This window comes from Mirounga angustirostris, unplaced genomic scaffold, assembly GCF_029215605.1.
Source record: "Mirounga angustirostris isolate CCGP_5_RB_7025 unplaced genomic scaffold, mMirAng1.0.hap1 SCAF_10, whole genome shotgun sequence".
Taxonomy (NCBI): domain Eukaryota; kingdom Metazoa; phylum Chordata; class Mammalia; order Carnivora; family Phocidae; genus Mirounga; species Mirounga angustirostris.
In genome coordinates, this window is record NW_026991718.1 from 103,457,397 (window position 1) to 103,482,492 (window position 25,096).

Consider the following 25,096-nt stretch of genomic DNA (forward strand, 5'->3'; position numbering starts at 1 on the left):
CTCTACCTATGTAACCAATGTCCATTCCCCAGAAGGCTGTATCCCATAAATCCAAAAATTCTGGGTTAATTTTTTGAAGCAATCAAGACAGACCAGAAACGACCTGTTAAAACCTTAGATAAGAATGTCTGGGTTATCTTCCTGCTAGTAAATCCAGCACAGTGTTTATAAGAAGTTCTGGTTTTGTCAAGGTCAACACTTCCTAGAGTAAGGGGTGGGAGGAACATCCAGGGAGGGAGAGAAAGAGGGAGAAGTGATGAACCCACAGTGAATTCTCTTTTTCCCACCCATGAATTATGGCTTAGATGCAGAGAATATTCACTTTTGAAACCTTACTATTTGGAGACCAAGTATATAAATAAATCCAGAAAACTATTTTCTTGGGTGCATCCTGAAATGACTTCGCTGGTGTAGGTGTTGTCTGCACCAGGAGTATAATGCACACAGCAGGAATGAACGGGAACTGTGTGAAAGCAGGGGTTGTGGGCATCACGTCTGCTGTTTGAACAGAATTTGGTATATTTGCTTATACTCAGGATGCCTCAGGGACTTTAGCTAAGAGAATGATCATCAGTGTGTGTAATTTATTTATGGGATATTTAGATGCCTTTATTGTCTGAGATTAAAAACAAACTTCCTACTTCCATCTGATAAATGAGAGAATGACTTGGATGAAATAATAATGGAGCTCCTATTTTTATGTATAGGCAGATCTACTTTAGTTTCAGTTAACCTTTGTTATGGAGACAATAATAAAAGTAAGATGATTCTCTTTCACTTTTATCTTGGCTTTTGCATGGAAGAAACAGTGTATACTTGGCACCTGATATTTACACTGCCATCTGTCTGTTGGTTTTCTTGCTGTGAACAGGTTCACAGTAATGTGTGGGGAGGAAATCATTATCAGAATCTTTTCTAAGAAGGTCAACTCTGTGTGGTATCTGAATGCCCTTGGGTGGTGAGGGTTGGAGACCGCGTTGCTTTATTCAGCTTTGCTTGCTCTCTGCCTTAGGATGACCTGCTCATCATAAGACCACTGTTGGTCTCCAGCTTCTCTTCATATCTTGTTAAGGTGGGATTTAAAGTAAGGACAAAAGGGTAAGATCTCTGAGTAGCTACATTCAGTGTTCGGCTTGACAGTTTTCGAATTCTCACTTTCAGTAGAGGAAAGAGAGAGGATGTTTTTCTCTGCTGGATCATTGGGATCCTACTTAGTGTTGCTTGAAAAAGTGGGTCTCAGAGATTCTATGCAACACCTCAAGAGACCCCCCAGGTTTTAACTAGTTGCCTTATAATTCCCCTAACAAAGACCTTTGTCCTTAGCAACTGCTCATGATAGAGTGTGACATTTTGTAGAGCACCTTAGGGTTTTAAAAGCATTTTTATAAATGTTAGCACATTTTATCCTGGAATAGTCCTCTGAAGTAGTCTGGGCAAGTATTAATCTTTGATTTATAGATGAGTAAATGGAAGCTAAGAGAGGTCAAGCAACTTGCCCAGAGTCATGTCATTCTTAACAGAATGGAGGCTGGAACACATTCCTGCAGGAACTTAATCCAAAATTCTTACTGTTAACTGTGATGGACATACCCATTCCTTCAGGGGCCTTGTGGATAACAGTTGAGTGATGTTGGGTGGGGAGAAAGAAAGTGGTGTACTCACAGGTGATCTAAAGGAGTGTGAACAATTCTATAGGGTATGGTATTGTCAACCATCTTTCCTTCTTTCTTCCTCTGTTCCCTATCAGCTCTATTGGAGGCTTCCTGGGCCTCATGGAGCCAGACATTTGTCACTTCTGCCTTTCAATTTTGCAGGCAGTGTGAACGTAAGTGATGGTTATCTGGGAGGGGACCTTGCCTGAATAAGGTTGACTAGAGGCCAATTGCTGGTAGTTTGGCAGTATGGTATGTAATAGGGTAGGTCTAAAGTGACAAGAAAAAGGTTCTGACGGGTGAGCCCAAGACCTCTGTTGGTTCAGTGGCAGAAATCTGAGCTGTATGGGATCTGAGAGGCCGTGTAGTTAAACTCTCGTTTTCAAGCATTTCAGAATGTGTGGGGGTTAGAGAGGTTGGTTTTCTACTACCACAGTAATGCCTCATAACAAACACACAACCTCAGTGGCATAGTACAGTAAATGTTTATTGCTCATGGGGCTTGGATGAGCCACAGGTGAGCTCTGCAGCTCTGATGATCTTGGCTGGCTGTTGGTTGATCTAGGTGTGCCTCAGCTAGGAAGAGTGGGGCGGCTCGGCCCTGCTACATCTGTCTCATCTTCTGGCAGGCTCGCCCAGGCAAGGTCTCCCAGGACCTAGCCTTGGAGTAGTAAACTGTTACTCTGTTGGACAAAGCAGGTCACCTGGATAAAGAAATATACCTCACCTTTTTGGGAGCAACTCCAAAGTTAAATGGCAAAAGGTATGGGTACAAGAAGGGGAATTACTGTCTAATGGGGGTATTATTACATCTCTCAATCCCAGTCAGCTGACAGTTTAGAAATAGAAACAGGATAAAGCCAGGCCTTTTGCCCCACCCCCACACTAATGCCTTTCACTTCATTTCCAGAGAATCTCAACTTGTCTTAGACGTGCCCCTCACCCCAAATAAGCCCCCAGGTGTTCAGGGTCTTGGGTTTGCTGCCAGGCTTCCTTCTCATTCCCCAGTTGTGCTATGGCCTCATTCTCTGCCAACACTCCCCTAATCTCTGCCACAGGATTAACTCTTAATTGAGGTGTTCACTGATAACGTCCAGTGGTAGTTCCAACATTTTTACCACCAAAGAACACTGATAATTTCTTTTTCCTGTAGACTCCATGTTTGGAAATTGCCCTGTGCCAGAGTTCTTAATAATTATTTTTCCTTTTAAAATATGAAGCATGCACAAATGGCCAAATAGAGCTTCTGGTTGGCGTGAGATACTGAACTGAGCCAAAGCGAGACAAAAATACTGTCCCTGCTTCAGCAGCTTGGACCTGTACTTGTGGCTAAATGCCCAAGTGTGGTCAGGCCTTTTGGTTTTCATTTCTATCTTCACTGATTCCAGATTGAGAATCGTGGTGGCAAGATACGCTTCTATCTTGAGCATTTTCTTCTAACCGGGCTTCTCTGAAGACAGAAGATCCTTCCCTTCTATCAGTCACTCTGAGATTTTCTCAAATGAGGCATGGGAACTTGATTACTCAAAAGAGAATGATTATTCAGTCTCAGTCTGCCCTCTGATAAGTTGAGGCAGAGGTGCAGGTTCATATTAGAAACTGATGTCACTTAGTTCTGGGAAAAGACTTTAAAAATCAAGAGACAGGGTAGGATAAATTAAAAAGAGCACTCTCTTGAGCAGGTAATTTAGTTCATGTGTTTCTGAATTTCTGGCGATTTGAAATTCAACTTGCATAAAATACTAAGGGTGGTTTTAGAAGTTTTAGCAATTGCAATTTACTGCTGTATCACATGCATGAATTGTGTTCCAAATGCATGCAAGTTGCCTTTTATCTCTGTAACATGGGAAAGGTCAAATATGGAGATCATTTTATGCAGCTGGAATATTTGGTTCTTTGTATGACTGTTGCCAAGTAGAGAAGTCAATGAGCATTTCGAAAATGTTTGCAAGCTGTGATTAAAAAAAAAAAAAAAAAAAAGACCTTTTTTTGATCCAACTTGGGGAAGAGGAATTTTTCAGTGTGGTATATTTGAAGGACTTTGCATATATTACAGAATATTGCAAATACTGGCTAAAGTGCCTGAGGCATTTATGGGGGGGCAGTAATCTCTGTATGCTTTTGAAAATGTATCCCTCCTTAACTAAGATACAGGACTGAGAAAAGTGCTGTCTAATAGAACTTTTTGCTTTGATGGGAATGTTTTACTTAAATATTTTTTTCCCAAAACATGTTTATCCATTGTATAATACATTTAAGGTTATCATATTTTAGTTCAGAGAAACAAAAATTTTGTCCTTGAAGATTATGAACTGAAGAAGGTACCAGTTTGGCGTAATGACAAAGAAAAGGAATAATGGCTTCTACCTCTTTATACAACTGCATGGTTGCTCTGGTATCATATCTGTGACCATGTAAACATTATTCTGTTCAAATTTACTAATAGAGTTGACCCTTAAACAACAAAAGTTCTAATTGTGTAGCTCCACCTATATGCAGATTTTTTTAAAGATTTAGCCTGGGTGGCTCAGTCGTTAAGCGTCTGCCTTGGTTGGGCTCAGGTCATGATCTAAGGGTCCTGGGTTCGAGCCCCGCATCGGGCTCCCTGCTCTGCGGGAAGCCTGCTTCTCCCTCTCCCACCCCCCCTGCTTGTGTTCCCTCTCTCGCTGTGTCTCTGTCAAATAAATAAATAAATTCTTAAAAATTTATTCACTCACTTGAGAGAGCGAGCACACGCGCGAGAGCACGAGTGCGTGCCCAAACAGGGGGAGTGGCAGAAGGGAGGAGAGAATCCCCACGCAGACTCCCCACCAAGTGTGGAGCCAGGTGTGGGGCTCAATCCTAAGACCCCAAGATCACGACCTGAGCCTAAATCAAGCGCCAGCCACCCAACTGACTGGGCCACAGGTGCCCCACATATGCAGATTTTTTGATAAATACAGTACTGTAAATATATTTTCTATTCCTTATTTTCTTTTCTCTAGCTTACTTTAAGACTATAGTTTATATTACATATAGCATACAAAATGTGTTATTCACCTGTTATCAGTCAACATGAGCTGTTCAAGGGTTCGTTGTAATTACATAAGGTACATCATATCCGTTCTTTTTTCATTTAAATACAGTTAATCTTTCCTCTGTGGTGATGTTCTTAACATAAATATAGCACATCATTTCACATATTTGTTCTTGAGGGGCTTGTTCCTTGTACAATCCAAAGGCAAGGAAATATACTTGCTTTTTATATTCTTAACTGTATTTCAGATTTAACCTGATTTCTTAGGAACGTTATATATTTCTTTTGAATTATATCAAATACATAGGGACAGATTACTTTTTTTTTTAGGTAGGTTCCATGCCCAGAGTTGGAGCCCAGTGTGGTACTCAGTGCAACGCTTGAACTCACGACCCTGAGATCAAGACCTGAGCTGAGGTCAAGAGTCCATCCCTTAACCGACTGAGCCACCCAGGTGCCCCAGGAAGAGATTAATTTTTTTTTATCTGCATCATTTACTATATGGACATTAACATAATATGTTAATTGGACTAAACTGGGAATCATGCCAGGGTTTGAGCTTTGAGTAATTCCACATGATCTTGTAACTTACCTCTGGCACAAAATATAGCAACATTTAAAATAATTTGCAAGGCAGTCTGTTATTGTTGGGTTTCTGACTGATGGGAATGTTTTGTATCTGTACTGACAATACAGTAGCTGTTAACTTTATAAGGTTATCGAGCTTATGTATATGGCTAGTACAGCTGAGGAACTAAATACTCCTTTTTTTTTTTTTTAAAGATTTTATTTATTTATTTGTCAGAGAGAGAGAGAGAGAGCAAGAGAGCACAGCAGGGGGAGGGGCAGGCAGAGGGAGAGGTAGAAGCAGGCTCCCCGCTGACCCTGGGACCCTGACCTGAGCCGAAGGCAGACACTTAACCGACTGAACCACCCAGGTGCCCCAAAGCTCTTTTTTTTTTTTTTAAAGGAGTATTTAAAATACTCCCTCTGCTTCTCCCTCTGCCTCTGCTTCTCCCTCTGCCCCCAACCCCCACTCATATGCACATTCTCTCTCTCAAATAAAATCTTAAAAAAAAAAACAACAGCTTTATTGAGGTATAACTGACATGCAAATAAATGCCCCTACTTAAAGCTCTCAATTTGATATGTGTTGACATATGTATGTAACCATGAAACCATCAACATAATCAAAGCAGTGAACATTTCCATCACCCCAAAAGTTTTCTTGTGGCCTTTTTCAGTCTCATTTCCCTCCCTATCTACCCGCACCTCTGTCCCCAGGCAACCACAAATCTTAGTGCTGTCACCATGTATTAGATTTTATTTCCTAGAGATTTATATAAATGGAATCATGTGGTGTGTACACTTTTTTGGTCTGGCTCCTTTCATCATTATTCTGAGATTCATCCATGTTGTAGCATGTATCAAGAGTTTATTCCATTTTATTGTTAGACAGTAGTTTAGAGTATGTATATACCACAGGTGGTTTATACATTCACCTACTGATGGACATTTAGGTTGTTTCTAGGTTGTGTTGGTAGTGGTCGGGGTAAGGGGGAGTGTTTATTTGTTTTTGTTTTGTTTTGGTTTTGGTTTTTTTGGTTACCACCAATAAAGCTGCTATGAACATACATGGACCAGCCTTTGTATGGACATATGCTTTGATTTCTCTTGAGTAAATACCTAAACATGAAATGGCTGGAACATAATAGTGGACACATGTTTATCATTTCAAGAAATTGCCAAATGTTTTCCAAAGTGTTTACAACATTTTACATACACTGAGGAATGTGTGAGACTGCCAGTTTTTCCACATCCTTACCAAGACTTGGTATGATTAATCTTTTTAATTATAGCAATTCTAGCGGGAATGTAGTGGTACCACATGGTGTTTTTATATTTTCCTAATGACTAATGCTATGGAACATATTTTCATGTGACTGCTTATCAGTATACAGTATATTCATGAAGTCTGCTCAAGTCTTTTGCCTATTTTTTAATTGGATTGATTGGTTTTTTAAGATTACTATTGTGTTTGAGGGTTCTTTGTATATTCTCAATACAAGCCTTTTATCAGATTTATGATTTTAAAATAGGTTTCTCAGTCTTTGGCTTGTCTTTTCATTCTCTTAACAGTGTCCTTTGAAGAATAAAGGTACTTAATTTTGATGAAATTTAATTTTTCAAAATTCTTTTATGACTCATGCCTTTAGTGTTCTAAGAAATCTCTGCTTACCCATGACCACTAAGATTATCACCTGTGTTTTCTTCTATAAGTTTTCTAGTTTTAGGTTTTATTTAGGTCTATGTTCCATTCTGAGTTATCTTTTTATATGGTAATAAGTGTGACTGAAGTTCATGTTTTTGCAAATGGATATGTAACTGTTGCAATCACATTTGTTGAAAATGCTTTCTCTACTGCATTGCCTTTCCATCTTTGCTGAAAATCGGTAGTCCATATATCTGTGGTTCTATTTCTGGACTCTGTTCTGTCCATTGATCTGTTTGTCTTCAACACTGCATTACATTGATTACTTACTCCTCTGTTGTTTTTCAACCTTGTTTCAGCTATCCTAAGTTTGAACTTCAATATGAATTTTAGAATCAATTTGTCATTTTCTATTAAAAAGAAAGCCTCCTGGGATTCTGATTGTCATTTTATAGTGCAAATTGGGGAGAACTGATTGCTTAAAATATTAGGATTTGAGACTTAAGAGCAAGATATATTTCTCCATTTGTTTAGGTCTTTAATTTTTCTCAGTAATCTTCTATAGCTTACAATGTAGTTTATCACATTTATCCTTAAGTATTTCATAGTTTTTAATGCTATTTTAAATGGCATTTAAAAATTTTGTTTTCTACTATTTGTTGCTAGTATATTAGAAATACAATATATTTTAATATATTGGTCTGGTATTCTTCAATTTTGATAAATTAATGTATATTCTATAGCTTTTCTGTAGATTCCAGCAGACCATTTTTATGAATAAAGATGGTTTACTTCTTACTTCTCAATATTGCTGTCTTTTATTTTGTTTTCTTGCCTTATTACCTTAACTAGACTCTCCAGAACAATGTTAAATAGATGTGGTAAGAGTAGACGTTCTCATCTTGTTCATCACCTTAGGGAAAAAAAACAGTCCTCTTACTATTAAATATGATATTAGTTCTATGTTTTTCATAAATGCACTTTATCAAGTGAGGTAATTCCCTTGTATTTCAAGTTTGCTGAGATTTTTTTTTATCAGGAATGGATGTTGGATTTTGTTAATGATTTTTATACATCTATCGAGAATAGAATCTTTTGGCTTGTTAATATATGAATTACAGAGGTGCCTTGGTAGTTCAGTCCAACTCTTGGTTTCAGCTCAGGTCATGATCTCATGGATTGTGGGATTGAGCCTCCCTGTCCAGGGGCTCCTCTCTCAGTGGGGAGTCTGCTTGAAAGAGTCTCTCCCTCTGCCCCTCCTCCCACTCATGCACTCTCTCTCTCTCTGAAAATAAATCTTTGAAAAAAATATGAATTGCATTAATTTTTCTTTTTTTTTTAATATTTTTTTTAGTTTATTTATTTGACAGAGACACAGTGAGAAAGGAAACATAAGCAGGGGGAGTGGGAGAAGGAGGAGCAGGGAGCCTGATGCGGGGATAGATCCCAGGACTCTGGGTTCATGACCTGAGCTGAAGGCAGACGCTTAATGACTGAGACACCCAGGCACCCCTACATTAATTTTTCAAACGTAAACCGACCTTGCTTTTCTGAAATAAATCCTATATGGTCATGATGTATTATCTATTTTATATAGTGTTAGATTCATCTGCTAAATTTTTTATTAGAATTTATCTCTCTTTTTCCTGATCAGTCTTGCTATCAGTTTTATCAATCTTCTTAAGTACCAGATTTATATTTCATCGATTTTTTTCCATTGTTTTTATGCTTTTTATATATTGACTTCTACAGTAATTTTTATTATTTACTTTTTTCTATTTTGGGTTTTCTTCTATTTTGGGTTTAATTTTCTTTACCTACTTTGTTAAGGTGGAAAAGCTGAGGTCATCAATTTGAACTTTCTTATGTATATTTTTTAAGACTTTGTTTATTTATTTGACATAGAGAGCAGCAGAGGGAGAGGGTGAAGCAGACTCCCCGCTGAGCAGAGAGCCCCATGCAGGGCTCCATCCTAGGACCCGAGCCAAAGGCAGCTGCTTAACCAACTGAGCCATCCAGGTGCCCCTTATGTTCTTTTGTAATTTAGTGCTATATAACGTCCCTTAGGTACTATTATAGTGGTATCCCACAAGTTTTTATCTTATATACCACAATTATATATATATATGTATATATATATATATAACTTTATATGTATAATTTTATTTACTTCTGAATACTTTCTCATTTCTCTTCTGATTTCTTCTTTGACTTGTGGTTTATTTCGAATTGTATTATTTAGTCTCCAAATACTTGGGAATTTTCCATAGATTTTTCTGTTGTTGTTTTCTAATTCCATTATAGTCAGTTAGCATACTTGGTATGAATCTTTTTTGTATGAGTCATACTTTGTACTGAATCCTTTTAAACTAATTGAAGCTAATTTTATGGCCCAGAATATACTATATCTTGATAAGTGTTCTATGGTTTTGTCAAGAATGTTTATTCTGCTGTTGTTGAAGTGTTCTATAAATGTTAATTAGGTCAAATTGGTTGTTAGTGTTGTTCAAGCCTTACTGAGATGCCTTTATGAAGTTAGCATTGAGTATCTAACAATAATTATAGATTTGTGTATTTCTCCTTGCAGTTCTATCAACTTTTGCTTCATGTATTTTGAAACTGTTTTTAGATGTATAAACATTCAGTATTGTTAGGTCTTGATGAATTTTCCCTTTTATTGTTACAATATGACCAATTTTAATCTTGGTAATATTCTTTGCTCTGAAATCTACTTTTTGTGATATTAATACAGCACTCTAGCTTTCTTTTGATTAGCTTTAGCATATCTGTTTCTATTCTTTACATTTGTTGATCTATAAAATGTGTTTTTTGTGGGCAGCATATAGTTGGATCTTTCTTTTTTATCCAATCTGACATCTCTGCCTTTTAATACAATATATAGACTATTTACATTTAATGTGGTTATTGATATGGTTAAGTGTAAGTCTGATGTCTCCTGCTATTTCTTTATCCCATGTTGTCCCAGGGACTTTTTTTTTTGGTGGGGGGAAGGGGGTTTCTCAGAATATCTTTATTTCACTTTTAATTGTGTAACATATTTTTTTTTAGATAGAGATTCTAGATTGACATTTTTTCTTTCAGTACTTTAAAGAATTTATTCCACTGTTATCTTGTTCACATAGTTTCTGATGAGAATTATGTCATCCTTATCTTAGTTTTTCTGTACATAAATGTCTTTTTTTCCACTGGCTTCTGCTAAGATTTTCTCTTTATCACTGTGTTTGAGCAGTATAAGTGTGATGTGTCTTGGTGTGGTTTTCTTCACATTTTTTTGTGTTTGGGTTTTATTGACGTTTTTGAATCTATGATGTATAGTTTTTCCCTATCCCTCCCCTCTCCTTCCCTTGTGCTCTCTCATTTCTGGTATTTCCTGCTGAAAACTCTAGCTGCTTTGGTCTGTCTGGTTTCACAGCTCAGGAAGTCTGCTGGTCCTCTCTTGAATTCCCCCTCTCAACTCCCCAGCCTGGAAACTTACTCTTGGTTTTCTGATGTGTAAAAAATCAAAGTGTGTAGAACCAATTGGTAGGGTTGTTTTGAAGAATGAGATTGTATCTATAAAGCACAGAGGTAACAGGTACCCAATAAATATCAATTCTTTTTCTTTTATATAGTATTATATATTGCATATACTTGTCTCAAGAATAATTTTGAGGAATGGCAGTTCACTCAGCACTCCCAAGGCAGCCCACAGGGAAGACTGTTTCTCCTATTCATTCTTCCTTGGCTCTTGGATCCTATAGCATCTTCTCTCACCAGCTTGCTTGCCCCACTATGATTACCTCTATTCTTTCTTCATTCCTCAAAACACTTCTAATCCTAGGGGGAGTATGGCTAGCAGACTTTACTAAAGATTAACAGAAATTATAGCAGACAATGAGAGAGAACTTTAAAGTTAGTTTTTAATATTTTAGACACATCAGACATTCTCAGCCACAGAGGAATTCTCAGGGACTGTGTGCTTGCATTATTGGCCTCAACTTTGTTAGATCTTGTCTTGGGGTTTCTGCTTTCTATGTATGTTTCTGTGTGTGTTTGTGTGTGTGTGTGCATGCATTCCTGTCTTATGTCTCTCTCCCTTTTCTTTCTCTTTGTATCTCTCTCTGTTTTTCTCTTATTGTCCCTCCTGTCTCCCACCCTCATTCTCTATTAGTCTTTATGTCTCTGTTTGTCTCCCCACTTCTCCCCTATTCTCACTGATTTATCCAGTTGCCTACTCACTTCTTCCAAATTCCTTTTACTCTTCCATGGAGGACAAACTAGCTCTCTGCCTTATCCCATCAACACTGTAGGCCTTCTTTTGTATATACACATAGTCAGGATAGTGCTTTTGCGCAACAAAGATCCAAAAATTTCTCCAGGTTTCCATCCTCTCTAATACAAAAAAAAGGTGTCATATTGCAAAGTTTTGAGATCAACTTCATAGGCAGGGTGCCCACAGTTGTGTTAAAGGGAGGCCCTCCCCTATTATAACACAAAGTCTAATAGAAGCTTCCTAAATGACTTTACCTTGGTAATTGACTAAAAAATTGTTACAACCAATGTGGGGTCTCTTTAGCACAGTGGTATTCTTCTGAGCAGAAGGTCAGTGTTGGTGAAATAGGTGGGGGAAACTTCCTGAGTTCTTGCTAGTCTTTCAAACAGGTCATTGTGTCAGAAACTAAGATAGGCAATGTTGTGTTCTCTATCTCAACATCCATGTCCATTACCTTTGTAGCATTGATCCCAGTATGTAATTATGTATTTATCTGTTGACTTGATTGCAGACTATCTTCTCTACTAAAATATTACTTCTGTGAGGCCAAAAGATCATGTCTGCTTTATCTACAATTCACTGTCTGGTCCTAAACACAATGTCTGCCCTTTTAAGCACTTGACAGATGTTTATTGTTGAATCTAGAGATTTGTCTGAGAAAGTAGATTCTTTCAGGCACAAAATAAAGCCCACTGAAATATGACCAAAAGGTTACGTTTATTAGCCAGTACCAATGTTGTTAGTAAGAAAGAGAAGATAGTGTCTTTTCCTAATAATTCTGTTTTAAGGTTGTAAATAAGTAGACTGGTAGTCATTGTTTCTATGAAGCACCATCTCTTCTTAAGAGACCACTACAAAGCTTTGAGCTAACTGGAAGAAAGTGTGTTTAGACTGAGGTCTTACTGTATGGGTGTTGGGGGGATGGTTGGGGGGGATGGAGTGGGAGAAAAAGGACAAAAGACATTGACAGATCAACCCCAGATCAGAGTGCCCCTGGATTCTGTTCAACCTTTGATTAGACAGCTGTGTAGGAGAAGGGAAGTGTGTGGGTATATATGTGCCAAGTGGGATTATCAGATCTGTTGAGAAAATCAGATCTATAAGAGAGCCCACATGAGTTTATTATATCACAAAGACCTGGCAGTAATAATTATACTAGTATAAGCATGGAGGAATATAGATTAAAATGTCAGCAGTGTATTAGGAGCTGGGATTCTGAGTGATTTTTTTTTCTCTTTTGTGCTTTTATATGTTTTTCCAATTTTTCTACAGTGAACACATGAATAGTAGATAAGGAAAGTTTTATTAAATGTATAATGTTTGCCATTTATATTGGATGCCAATTATTTCACATCATGGAATGCAAATTAAAATCTACCCTGAGAAGTATACAGTGTTATGACTTATCAGGTAATTTGATAGCCTTGAGGCTTGCAGTGTTTCATTGATATTAGAGTACTAAGCTGTTTAAAAATAAATACCTTTAAAAAAATAATAAATACTGTTACTTAAAAAACTTTTAGAAAGGCTTTTCAGTTTCTACAGAGCAGTTATTTTTGCCTGGAGGTTTTATGGCTTTTTGACATGCAACCAGACCTCTAAACCTTATATTTGACCTACTGGATGTATATATTATTTTAATTAACTAATCTGACTCTGGAAAAAATATTTTGATGTCTATTTTTAGTGTAGATAAATTCTGATCTAAAGACTAATAATTGGATTGGAGGCTGTGATTATAAGATGGTGCTATTAGTTTTGACATTGTATATTCACTTCAGGCTCCCTATATTATGTTTTATTATCCATGTTGCAGAATATAAATAAGCATGTTTCATTATTTGCTTGGGGTGTTTCACTAAAGTTGAATGGGTTTTATTTTGGCATACTTTAATGACCCAATCATTTCTCTATCTGCAAAGAATCTGCTTTAAAATTGGTGTATTTAAAAACTAAAATAAAGGGCGTCTGGGTGGCTCAGATGGTTAAGTGTCTGCCTTCGGCACAGGTCATGATCCCAGGGTCCTGGGATCGAGTCCCGCATTGGGCTCCCTGCTCATTGGGAGCCTGCTTCTCCCTCTGCCTCTCTCTCTCTCTCTCTCTGTCTCTACTGAATAGGTAAATAAAATCTTAAAAAATAAATAAATAAATAAAATAAAAATCCAGCTAGTTGGTGTCAACTTTTGTATTGCTAGTATAATTTCTACCAACTTTTTCTTGGAAAATTCATTTACCCATTGTATTTGAAATGTCATTCTTCTCTAGTTAGTGTCACTGCTTAGATTTTTAAATGATCAAAATAAGTCACATATCAAAACAAGTCACTCTAGATTTGCAGTGCCCACTATGGGAGCCACTAACCCCAGTGACTACTGAGAACTTGAAATGTGGCTACTCCAAATTGAAATGTGTGATAACCATAAAATACACACTGGATTTCAAAGACTGATTATGAAAAAAATAAGTGAAAATATTTATTAATACATGCTGAAATTATATTTTGACTATATTTAAATAAAATGCATTATTAAAATTAATTTCACCTGTTTCTTTTTACCTTTTTAATGCAGCTGTTAGGAAATTTAAAGTTACATTTGTGACATACATTTGTAGATCACATTATATTTCTATTGGACGGTGCTATTTTAGAGCCTGCTTCTTTACCAAGAAGACAGGTTCTACCAAAATCTGTTGGTAAAATGAATGCCATAGAACTTGGCAAAATGGTATCCAAGTTCTCTGCCATTATGTTAGAGTCCCCTGGAGCTGTTTGAATTGCTTCTTGCTGTATGTTGCAGCACAGGAATTCTCCCTTTTCTGACTTTTAAGGTATGTTTTCAAGAAACTTTTCCTACCAATCATTGACATACATGAATCTCATTTTACATTGGATGAGGCTGAGTTCCTGTACACCAGATAAAGGTTAGCACAGAAAACTAGCTGACAAGAATAGGAATTCAGCAATCAAAAACTCAATGGAATAGACTGTCACTTGCTTGGGCTAACAGTGGTTGTTGGTATCTGCAGTTTAATGTGGATGTACATGTATATTCATTCCAAAGGACTCAGCATACCATGTCGGAACACATCCATGGCATACTTTTTTCAGATTTTAAGAGCTTTTATGTTTATATTTTAAGAGCTTTATGGAGCCTAAAGCACTCTTGAGCATGCCCATGTTTTTACTTTTTTTGTTCTTTTTGTCATGCAAAATGAAATGATGAAATACCTAAATTCAAAACACGGGCTTGGTATTCTTGTGTTTCTCATGTAGCTGAGGTTATATTAAAAAGTAGAGGTTTCCATAAGAGAAGTGTGTCTTAATTTTTTTCTGAAAACATAGCAGAATAGTAGTTATAAATTGAAGCATCTTTTTTCTGTTGATTTTATTGATAGAAACTGCCATTTAGTTTTAAAATAGTAAGTATAAAAGGATTAAATTGTACTACTTTTCATTAGTGATATAATTAATTGCTCTTGTGTATTTTATTTTATTAATTTTTTTGGAACTATGGCTCTTTATTTTCATGTGGACAGTTCAAAGGAAGTCATCAGTAGCTTTTATTTAATGTAAAAAGAAAAAAAATTGGGGGGTTTAAAGAAAAGCATCAGTAGGAGCCTGGTTGAAGGATTCGTATTTTTAGAAGGGAAATACAGTGCAGTTATCTCTAGAGAGCAGTTTTTAAAGAAGTTTGGGGAGGTTAAGTTTTAAAGCTAGCTTTAAAGTAACTTGTTTCCCAGGTTTAAAGTAACTTGGGGGTGGTGTGACAGTGCTAAGTATAGGGTGATAGGACAGTGGCCACTGCCCAGGGCCTTGGAACGGATCTTGCTGTCATACAATGCAGGTAACAGAGAGTGAGACAACAAAAAGTAATCAAGGCGCCAACCGACATTTTTGGATCGAGCATTCATCATGTAGGTCCAAAAGGTTTAGGCATAGGCCGTGTTGGGGTAGAGGTGCCGGAAACTGTCAGCCAGTGGCGCCACCTATAGTAATTCCCCAAAGCCTTGACGCTCTTGTGGAGTGAAGCCAGCATTCTTTTTGTTTCCCTTGGGGTTGCGAAGGTCGATTTCTTCATGAGCCACGTGGAAGTCCCCACGTAGCACAAGGGGCTTGCGGGAAGCCAAACCCTTCAGGAACTTGCAAAAGGCTTCATCCCAGCGCTGCCGGTACTCCAAGCGTACCAGACCTCGGCCTGCATTAGGTACATAGGCTACAGATTCAGCCACAGTCACTCGGCCTTCCTGATCATGTTCCTCCTCACCAATGCCATAGGAGACTTGGAGGGGGCACTGGCCGGAGAGCAGGCCCACGCCCCGTACCCTTCCTTGTCTGAAGGAGCTGACCAGTACTGGTGGGACAGTCCAGGTAACTCTTGAAGTTCAGCTGGTGGTTTGTTCTCTGAACATTTGGTCTTTTGGAGGCAGAGGCTATCTGGGGCTTCTTGCTTTACTCAATCTAAACCTTTCTTCTTCTTTTTTTTTTTTTAAAGATTTTATTTATTTATTTGACAGAGACACAGCGAGAGAGGGAACACAAGCAGGGGGAGTGGGAGAGGGAGAAGCAGGCTTCCCGCGGAGCAGGGAGCCCGATGCGGGGCTCGATCCCAGGACCTGGAATCATGACCTGAGCTGAAGGCAGACGCTTAACGACTGAGCCACCCAGGCACCCCTAAACCTTTCTTCTTAATCCAGGCCTGAAGCCCATCCACATTCCAGGAGCAGATCTTGAGGGTGGCCGATTAACCATTGGGCGAGGTTTTCTGATCTGGGGGGTCCTCATATAGGACTGGCCCCTCTCCTGCCTCTCTTTCGTTTTTCTTTGTTCCCACCTTACTCTTCATGGCTTCTGGCTCAGTCTTGGGTTCTTCCCGATCTTCTGCCACAGCTCCCTTTTTCCCACGCTTCGGCATCACTGTAACGAATGCCCTCCTGAACTCGTACCACATCGTCCACCGAAGCAGTATTTTTACCGCATTGCATGCTTGGGTCTCAGCCTGGCTCCTCCTTACCCGAGCACAAAGATTTGTGCACGCTGTGCCCCACGTGGGTAACTGGAGTCGCTCTTGTGTATTTTAATTGATACATTGTCACTTCTTGTATATTTTAAAGATTTGCTTTTTTTTTTTTTTTTAAGATTATTAGTGCATGAGTGTGTGTGTGGGGGGGGCAGATGGAGAAGAAAAAGCAGATTCCCTGCCAAGCAGGGAGCCCAATGTGGGGCTCTATCTCAGGACCCCACAATCTTGACCTGAGCCAAAGGTAGGCACTTAACTGACTGAGCCACCCCGGTGCCCCTATTTATTTATTTTAGAAAGAGAGCAAGCAAGAGAGACAGAACATGAGCAATGGGAAGGGAGACAATCTCCAGCAGACTCTGCACTGAGCATGGAGCCTGACATAGGGCTGGATCCCAGGACCTGATATCATGACCTGAGTTGGACAGTTAACTGACTGAGCCACCCAGGTGTCCCACTTCTTGTACATATATTTTTTTATTTTTAAAGATTTTATTTATTTGACAGAGAGAGACAAGCGAGAGAGGGAACACAAGCAGGGGGAGTGGGAGAGGGAGACGCAGGCTTCCTGCCGAGCAGGGAACCTGATGTGGGGCTCGATCCCAGGATCCTGAGATCATGACCTGAGCCAAAGGCAGACACTTAACAGCTGAGCCACCTAGGCGCCCCTTCTTGTATATTTTAAATAATCACTATGTTAACAATTATTTTAAGTCTGCTATGATTTATGCATAGCTAATTATTTTACATGTACACTTTTATGACTATTAGGACAATGTGGTTAGCATTTGAAATTTGGAATTCTTTTGATATATAGTCCTATGTAGATATGTTAAAGGGAATGGTGGCGTGGATTTTCACATTTTTTTTTTGTAGTAATATTTGAAGGTAGATTTATACTGCTCTTTTCCAAGAGAAGTGTTTTCTCTCTAAAGGGATTTCACTGAACTGCAGTAGCACTTGACAACATAGGGAGGCTGGCATGAATTTAGTAAGTTTTAAATGCTCTTAAAACAGTATCATTTCTGTTATTTCTTTTGTTTCCCATGGGTATTTTCACTGTCATCCTGAGGCACAGGCTGCCAGCTCAGGTGATTTGGGTATGGTATGAGTTTTATGAAGCAAAATATACAATTATCCTCAAATATGCTCCCTTAAAAATATCCACTAAATTAAGTGAGCCTCAGAGTACAAAGTGAGACCAAAAGATTCTCTTTCTTCCTCTTTTTCAAAAATGTGGCTATAGAGTAGAAGTCACACATGCAAGTGCCATGAGGGGAGGTAGGTAACATAAATGGATGACACATGATGCATGGGGATTATAGAAAAGTAGACATCTTATGCCCTTTATCTATCAGTTAGGAATTCTATTTGGTGGCAGGAAAGACAGACTGAAAATAAAAGTGGTTTAGTCAAGGTGGCTTTTCTCTCTTATAAAAGTACTGGGGCACCTGGCTGGTTCAGTCCATAGAGCATGTAACTCTTGATCTTGGCATTGTTGAGTTCAAGCCCCGCATTGGGGGTAGAGTTTACTTTAAAAAAAAATGACCTCAGGCAAAAAGTCTCAGGTCACAGTGGTAACTTCATGGTTATCAGAGATGGAGGTTTTATATCAGGCCACTATCACCAGATAGCAGACTATCCTAAACTCAATGTCATAAAACAAGAGTGTACTCTTGCTTATAAGTCTACAGATTAACTGGGAGAATTTTCTAGTCTTGGTTTCACCTGTATCTGCAGTCAACATTGGGTTCAGTAAGTAGCTCTGTTCATCTTGACTTGGTATTCTCCTATATTTGGGGGCCTGGTTTTAGAATGTCCTCAACTAGGACAAATGGGTCCCACCCTACATGATCTCTCACTATTCTCTAGCACAGGATATTTCACGTATCAGTGGAAGGTTTCTAAGAGAGAGTAGAACCACTCAGGGCCTGTTGAGGTCTAGGTTCAGAACTGATTCTCTGACACTTCTGCCACATTCTCTTGATCAAATCAGGTCATAAGGCCAGCCCAGGTTAAATGGGTTGGGAAATAGGTTCTACTTCTTGATGGGAGATATTGCAAAGGGTTTGAATATGAGGATGCTTGAAAAATTAGGCCATAATAAATCTACCAGAAACTTCTGTCTTTGAGCTCTACCTGAAGTGGAGATGGATCCATGACTGCTCTTTTCACCTCATGGTCTAGTGCAGCTACTGAACTTTGAGCCATCACATTGATTTTCCAGGCAAGAGGCAGTAGAAAGAAGGGCAAATGGGGCCCTTCAGGCCCTATTCTAATGAGTGTTCCTTAAAGTCTCACTGGAGCACTTGTGCTTATATGTCATTGCCCAGCCCTGGCTATCATAGAGATTAGGAAATACAGTCTTTTTTTTTTTTTTTTTTTTTTTAAATCTCATGCCATTTTCCTAGGCTAAGTGTATTTTATTTTATTTAAAAAAAAATTATTGTTATGTTAATCACCATATATTACATCATTAGTTTTTGATGTAGTGTTCCATGATTCATTGTTTGTACATAACACCCAGTGCTCCATGCAGAATGTGCCCTCTTTAATACCCATCACCAGGCTAACCCATCCTCCCACGCTCCTCCCCGCCAGAACCCTCAGTTTGTTTTTCAGAGTCTATAGTCTCTCATGGTTCGTCTCCCCCTCCGATTCCCCCCTTCATTCTTCCCTTCCTGCTATCTTCTTTTTTTTTTTCTTAACATATATTGCATTATTTGTTTCAGAGGTACAGATCTGTGATTCAACAGTCTTGCACAATTCACAGCACTCACCACAGCACGTACTCTCCCCAGTGTCTATCACCCAGCCACCCCATCCCTCCCACCCCCCACCACTCCAGCAACCCTCAGTTTGTTTCCTGAGATTAAGAATTCCTCATATCAGTGAGGTCATATGATACATGTTTTTCTCTGATTGACTTATTTCACTCAGCATAACACCCTCCAGTTCCATCCAGGTCGTTGCAAATGGCAAGATCTCATTCCTTTTGATGGCTGCATAATATTCCATTGTATATCTATACCACATCTTCTTTATCCATTCATCTGTTGATGGACATCTTGGCTCTTTCCACAGTTTGGCTATTGTGGACATTGCTGCTATAAACATCAGGGTGCGCATACCCCTTCGGATCCCTACATTTGAGGAAATACAGTCTTTAACTGACACCTTGTGTCAAACAAAATTAGGGTTCTGATGTTATGGGAGCCAATAGTGAGTCAATAACCAGCAGTATCTGACACATTAACCATAGGTCCCAACTTTCATTTTACTTTGTTGGACAATGTTATGAAATGTCTTGGCTTTAAAAAACAAACAAAAAACTCAGATTTTTTTGTGAAATTTCCTGAATTTTGTATGTTAGCACTTAATTTGAATACTTTTAAATTATTTTAAACTTTTAGATCTACAGAGAGGTTGCAAGGATAATACAGAGAGTTTCTGTATACTTTTCATCCCTAATGTTAACATTTTACATAACTGTTGTACAATTCCCAAAAATAGGAATTTAAAAATGTTATAAAGCTATCAGCCAGGAGTTAGCAAGCTTTTTCTGTAAAGGGCCAGACAGTAATTATTTTAGGTATCTGCCACTACTACTTAACTCTGCCACTGTAGCAGAAAAAACAGACTACGTGAACATATGAGAGTATCTGTGTTCCAATAAAACTTTATTTACAGAAGCAGGTGGCAGACCAGATTTGGCTCATGGCCTGTAATTTGCCAACTTCTGCTATAAACTAAGCCTACAAACCTTATTTGATTTCATCAATTTTCCCATTAATATCCTTTTTCTGTTCGATCCAAGATCCCAAATTATATTTAGTTGTCATCTTTTGTGTCCTCCAAGCTAAGACAGTTGTTCATTCCTTCCTTTGATGAACTTGACACTTGAAGTATCCTAGTCAGTTATTTTGTAGTATGTCTCTCAATTTGGATTTCTGTGATGGCTTCTCATGATTAGATTGAGGTATGCACAAATGCAGGTGTGTGTATATGCATGGGTTGGTATACATGCATAATTTCCTAGCTCTGTCCATGGAGAGAGCCTAAAGTCAATGACTCCTCAGGAACAAAGAGCATACCTAGCACCCAGATCTTGATTTCTTAACACTATTTTCCAATAAAAGGAACCAGGACTCTGCAAAAGTAATTGATTCCATGCCTGGGGCAGGGAAAATATAAGAACTTCCCAGAATATTTGTGTTATCAAAAAGTTAAGGTAACACTCTCAAAAGAACAAGAGCACGTCAACAGGATACATGGACCAACCTGACAGCGTTCCAATTAGACAAAACTGGGATAATTTAAGCAACCAAATATATAATGAGACTTTTGGATTGTACCCTGTAGAAAAAAATATATATCCCTAATTACATGCAGATATAAATAGTTGAATACATATACATGGAGTGAAGGGACAGTTAGTTCTCCTTTAGGGAAGAATTCCAGTTAAATAAATGGAATTAAATGACTTCCAATGAAAGAGAAGAAAGAACATTACCATAAGGCAAATACCATAGTAATCATTGTTGCAGACACAATCCACTGATGGATGCTAAAGTTAATGGGCTGAAGTTTGGGGAGAACAGGATATTTGCCTAGTTACCAAGTATCTATCCCCTCAAGGTATTTACTAACTACAGAGGGGGACAAATAGTAACCTTTTACCACATGGCAGAGACCACCTTAACCAAATGATCAAAAATCCTCATGCTTTTTTTTCCTTTCAGCCATATAATCAAAGATCTACTCATATTTTTCTCTGCTTAAAAAAAATTCCTGGGGCACCTGGGTGGCTCAGTCATTAAGCATCTGCCTTCAGCTCAGGTCATGATCCCAGGACCCTGGGATCGAGCCCCACATCAGGCTCCCTGCTCGGCGGGAAGCCTGCTTCTCCCTCCCCTGCTCCCCCTGCTTGTGTTCCCGCTCTTGCTTGTCTCTCTCTGTCAAATAAATAAAATCTTAAAAGAAATAAAAGTTCCTATACTCCACTTTGTCATGCATTTGATTAATTTTTGTTTCACTTAGAATCAGTTACCCTTATCAGGATTTCAATTTATTGACACACACCACTCAGCTGAAGATGAATTCCAGAAGTGAAACTGCTGCATGTAGCCATCACAAAGACAAAGCTACTGCATTCATTCATTCATTCATTCATTCATTCGTTTATTATGTTAATCACCATACATCATTAGTTTTTTTTTTTTTTAAGATTTTATTTATTCATTTGACAGAGAGAGAGACACAGCGAGAGAGGGAACACAAGCAGGGGGAGTGGGAGAGGGAGAAGCAGGCTTCCCGCAGAGCAGGGAGCCCGATGCGGGGCTCGATCCCAGGACCTGGAATCATGACCTGAGCCGAAGGCAGACGCTTAACGACTGAGCCACCCAGGCGCCCCCATCATTAGTTTTTGATGTAGCGTTCCATGATTCATTGTTTGTGAAAGCTACTGCTTTTTAACTGTGACATTTCTAATTGAATTGAACTGTTAGTCATGCTTTGTATATACGTTTTCGTTAACTTTTTAAATTTAAACTTTGAGCAATCATATTAAGGAAAAGTAGCCGATGGCCTAGCAAACAAGATCCATAAATCTAAAGATCCATGAGTTTAGAAGGAGTGCCAGTGGATACTAAATTAAGTAGGAATGTGAATACTTAGAATGAAATAATCCATAACAAATTACAAAGCTAAAAAGCTAACAATGGAAACATCACAAAATCAGAAAAGCAGTGTATTTCCATTAGTAGACTTCCCACTCTACCTCTGTGATACCTTGACTCATATATATTTTGCCTGAAAATGCTTTGATTATCTCTTTACCTTTAAATATAAAAATTATTTCGAGGGGTGCCTCGGTGGCTCAGTTGGTTAAGCATCTGCCTTTGGTTTAGGTCTTGATCCCAGGGTCCTGGGATTGAGCCCTGCATTGGGCTCCCTGCTTAGCAGGGAGTCTGCTTGTCCTCTCCCTCTGCCCACCCCCCATGCTTTCTCTCTCTCAAATAAATAAATAAAATCTTTAAAATATAAATACATATAAAAATTATTTTAAGGGGTGCTTGGGTGGCTCAATCGGTTAAGTGTCTGCCTTCTATCAGGTCATGATCCCAGGGTCCTGGGATGGAGTCCCACATCAGGCTCCCTGCTCGGCGGGGAGTCTGCTTCTCCCTCTGCCCTTTCCCCTGCTTGTGCTCGCTCTCTCTCTAAAAAAAAAAGGAAAGAAAATTTTGAATATCTTTTTATAGTGTAAATAGAAACATAATGCAGCCCTTCTGTTAAGAAGTCTGACTGAGATTTATTTTATATAAATACACTTTAGAAAAGTTTATTTTGGCTTTACAGCTTATCAGTAATGACATGTAAACTTTTTAATTATCAAATTTTGGAAAATCTTTATCACATATTTTGAATACAGGAGGCCTAAGATTCCAGTGCATTTGAAGTTTGCTTTGCAATGACTAATCTTAAATACTCTTTGATGAATTGCATCACCACTTACTCATCAATGTCTTCCTTGTTGTGACTGTGATGGGTTTTAAGTTCTCTTCATAATCTTCATTTGTGTCAAATCAGGAAGAATTTCAATATTTTCCAGTATTCATATGATTTGCTCCTCTTCATTAATTGAATTATCAAACAAGAACCAATCTGTTACTTTTCTTCACAATTTTCCTTCTAATAAATGCTTTCGGAGTGGTCTGAAAATTTTTTGGTACCAGAGGCTTCTTCTATGTCAGAATGATTTTTGTTGACTTATCATTTTGTTTGTCTCGTATTCTCTTAATTTTTTTCTTCTTTTTGTTTTTAATTTTTTTTTATTTTACTTTTTTAAATTAACAATGTATAATTTGTTTCAGAGGTACAGGTCTATGATTCATCAGTCTTATACACAATTCATATTGCTCACCATAGTATATACCCTCCCCAATGTCCATCACCCCAGCCATCCCATCCCTCCCATCCCCCTCCACTCCAGCAACCCTCAGTTTGTTTCCTGAGATTAAGAGTCTCTTATGGCTTGCCTCCCTCTCTGGTTTCGTCTTGTTTCATTTTTCCCTCCCTTCCCCTATGATCCTCTGTCTTGTTTCTCAAATTCCTCATGTCAGTGAGATCATATGATACTTGTCTTTCTCTGATTGACTTATTTCACTTAGCATAATACCCTCTAGTTCCATCCTGGTCATTGCAAATGGCAAGATTTCAATTTTTTTGATGGCTGCATAATATTCCATTGTATATATATACCACATCTTCTTTATCCATTCATCTGTTGATGGACATCTAGGCTCTTTCCATAGTTTGGCTATTGTGGACATTGTTGCTATAAACATTGGGGTGCATGTGCCCCTCTGGATCACTACATTTGTATCTTTGGGGTAAATATCTTGTAGTGCAATTGCTGGGTTGTAGGGTAGCTCTATTTTCAACTTTTTGAAGAACCTCCATACTATATTCCAGAGTGGCTGCACCAGCTTGCATTCCCACCAACAGTGTAGGAGGGTTCCCCTTTCTCTGCATCCCTGCCAACATCTGTCATTTCCTGACTTGTTAATTTTAGCCATTCTGACTGGTGTGAGGTGGTATCTCATTGAGGTTTTGATTTGTATTTCCCTGAAGCCGAGTGATGTGGAGCACTTTTTCATGTGTCTGTTGGCCATTTGGATGTCATCTTTGCAGAAATGTCTATTCATGTCTTCTGTCCATTTCTTGATTGGATTATCCTTTGGGTGTTGAGTTTGATAAGTTCTTTATAGATTTTGAATACTAGCCCTTTATCTGATATGTCATTTGCAAATATCTTCTCCCATTCTGTGGGTCATCTTTCGGTTTTGTTGACTGTTTCCTTTCCTGTGCAAAAGCTTTTTATGTTGATGAAGTCCCAGTAGTTCATTTTTGCCCTTGCTTCCCTTGCCTTCGGTGATGTTTCTAGAAAGAAGTTCCAAAAGACTCCACCCCAAAACTGCTAGAACTCATACAGGAATTCAGTAAAGTGGCAGGATATAAATCAATGCACAGAAATCAGTTGCATTTCTATATACCAACAACAAGACAGAAGAAAGAGAAATTAAGGAGTCAATCCCATTTACAATTGCACCCAAAACCATAAGATAACTGGGAATAAATCTAACCAAAGAGGCAAAGAGTCTGTACTCAGAAAACTATAGAATACTGATGAAAGAAATTGAAGAAGACACAAAGAAATGGAAAAACATTTCATGCTCATGGATTGGAAGAACAAATATTGTGAAAATGTCTATGCTACCTAGAGCAATCTACACATTTAATGTAATCCCTATCAAAATACCATCCACTTTTTTCAAAGAAATGGAACAAATCATCCTAAAATTTGTATGGAACCAGAAAAGACTCTGAATAACCAGAGGAATGTTGAAAAAGAAAAGCAAAGCTGGTGGCATCACAATTCTGGACTTTAAGCTCTATTACAAAGCTGTAATCATCAAGACAGTATGGTACTGGTACAAAAACAGACACATAGATCAATGGAACAGAATAGAGAGCCCAGAAATGGACCCTCAACTCTATGGTCAACTAATCTTCAACAAAGCAGGAAAGAATGTCCAGTGGAAAAAAGACAGTCTCTTCAACAAATGGTATTGGGAATATTGGAGAGCCACATGCAGAAGAATGAACCTGAACCATTTCCTTATACCACACACAAAAATAGACTCAAAATGGATGAAAGACCTCAATGTGAGACAGGAATCCATCAAAATCCTAGAGGAGAACACACGCAGCAACCTCTTCAATCTCTTAATTTTTTTCTTAGTTTTTCCTCCATTCTTTAATAGATATAAAGATGATATAAAAATGTACCTTTCTTGGGGCACCTGGGTGGCTCAGTCGGTGAAGTGCTGCCTTCGGCTCAGGTCATGATCCCAGGGTGAGCAC

General features: G+C 38.5%; 1 protein-coding gene and 1 pseudogene across 1 annotated transcript in view; one reads left to right on the top strand and one right to left on the bottom strand.

Annotated features, from left to right (window-relative positions):
- PAK5 (p21 (RAC1) activated kinase 5) overlaps window positions 1–25,096 on the top strand; it is a 296,814-nt gene that overhangs the window by 91,357 nt on the left and 180,361 nt on the right. The gene's annotated exons all lie outside the window — the stretch shown is intronic.
- Window positions 14,874–16,102, bottom strand: LOC123851556 (DNA repair nuclease/redox regulator APEX1-like; annotated as a pseudogene).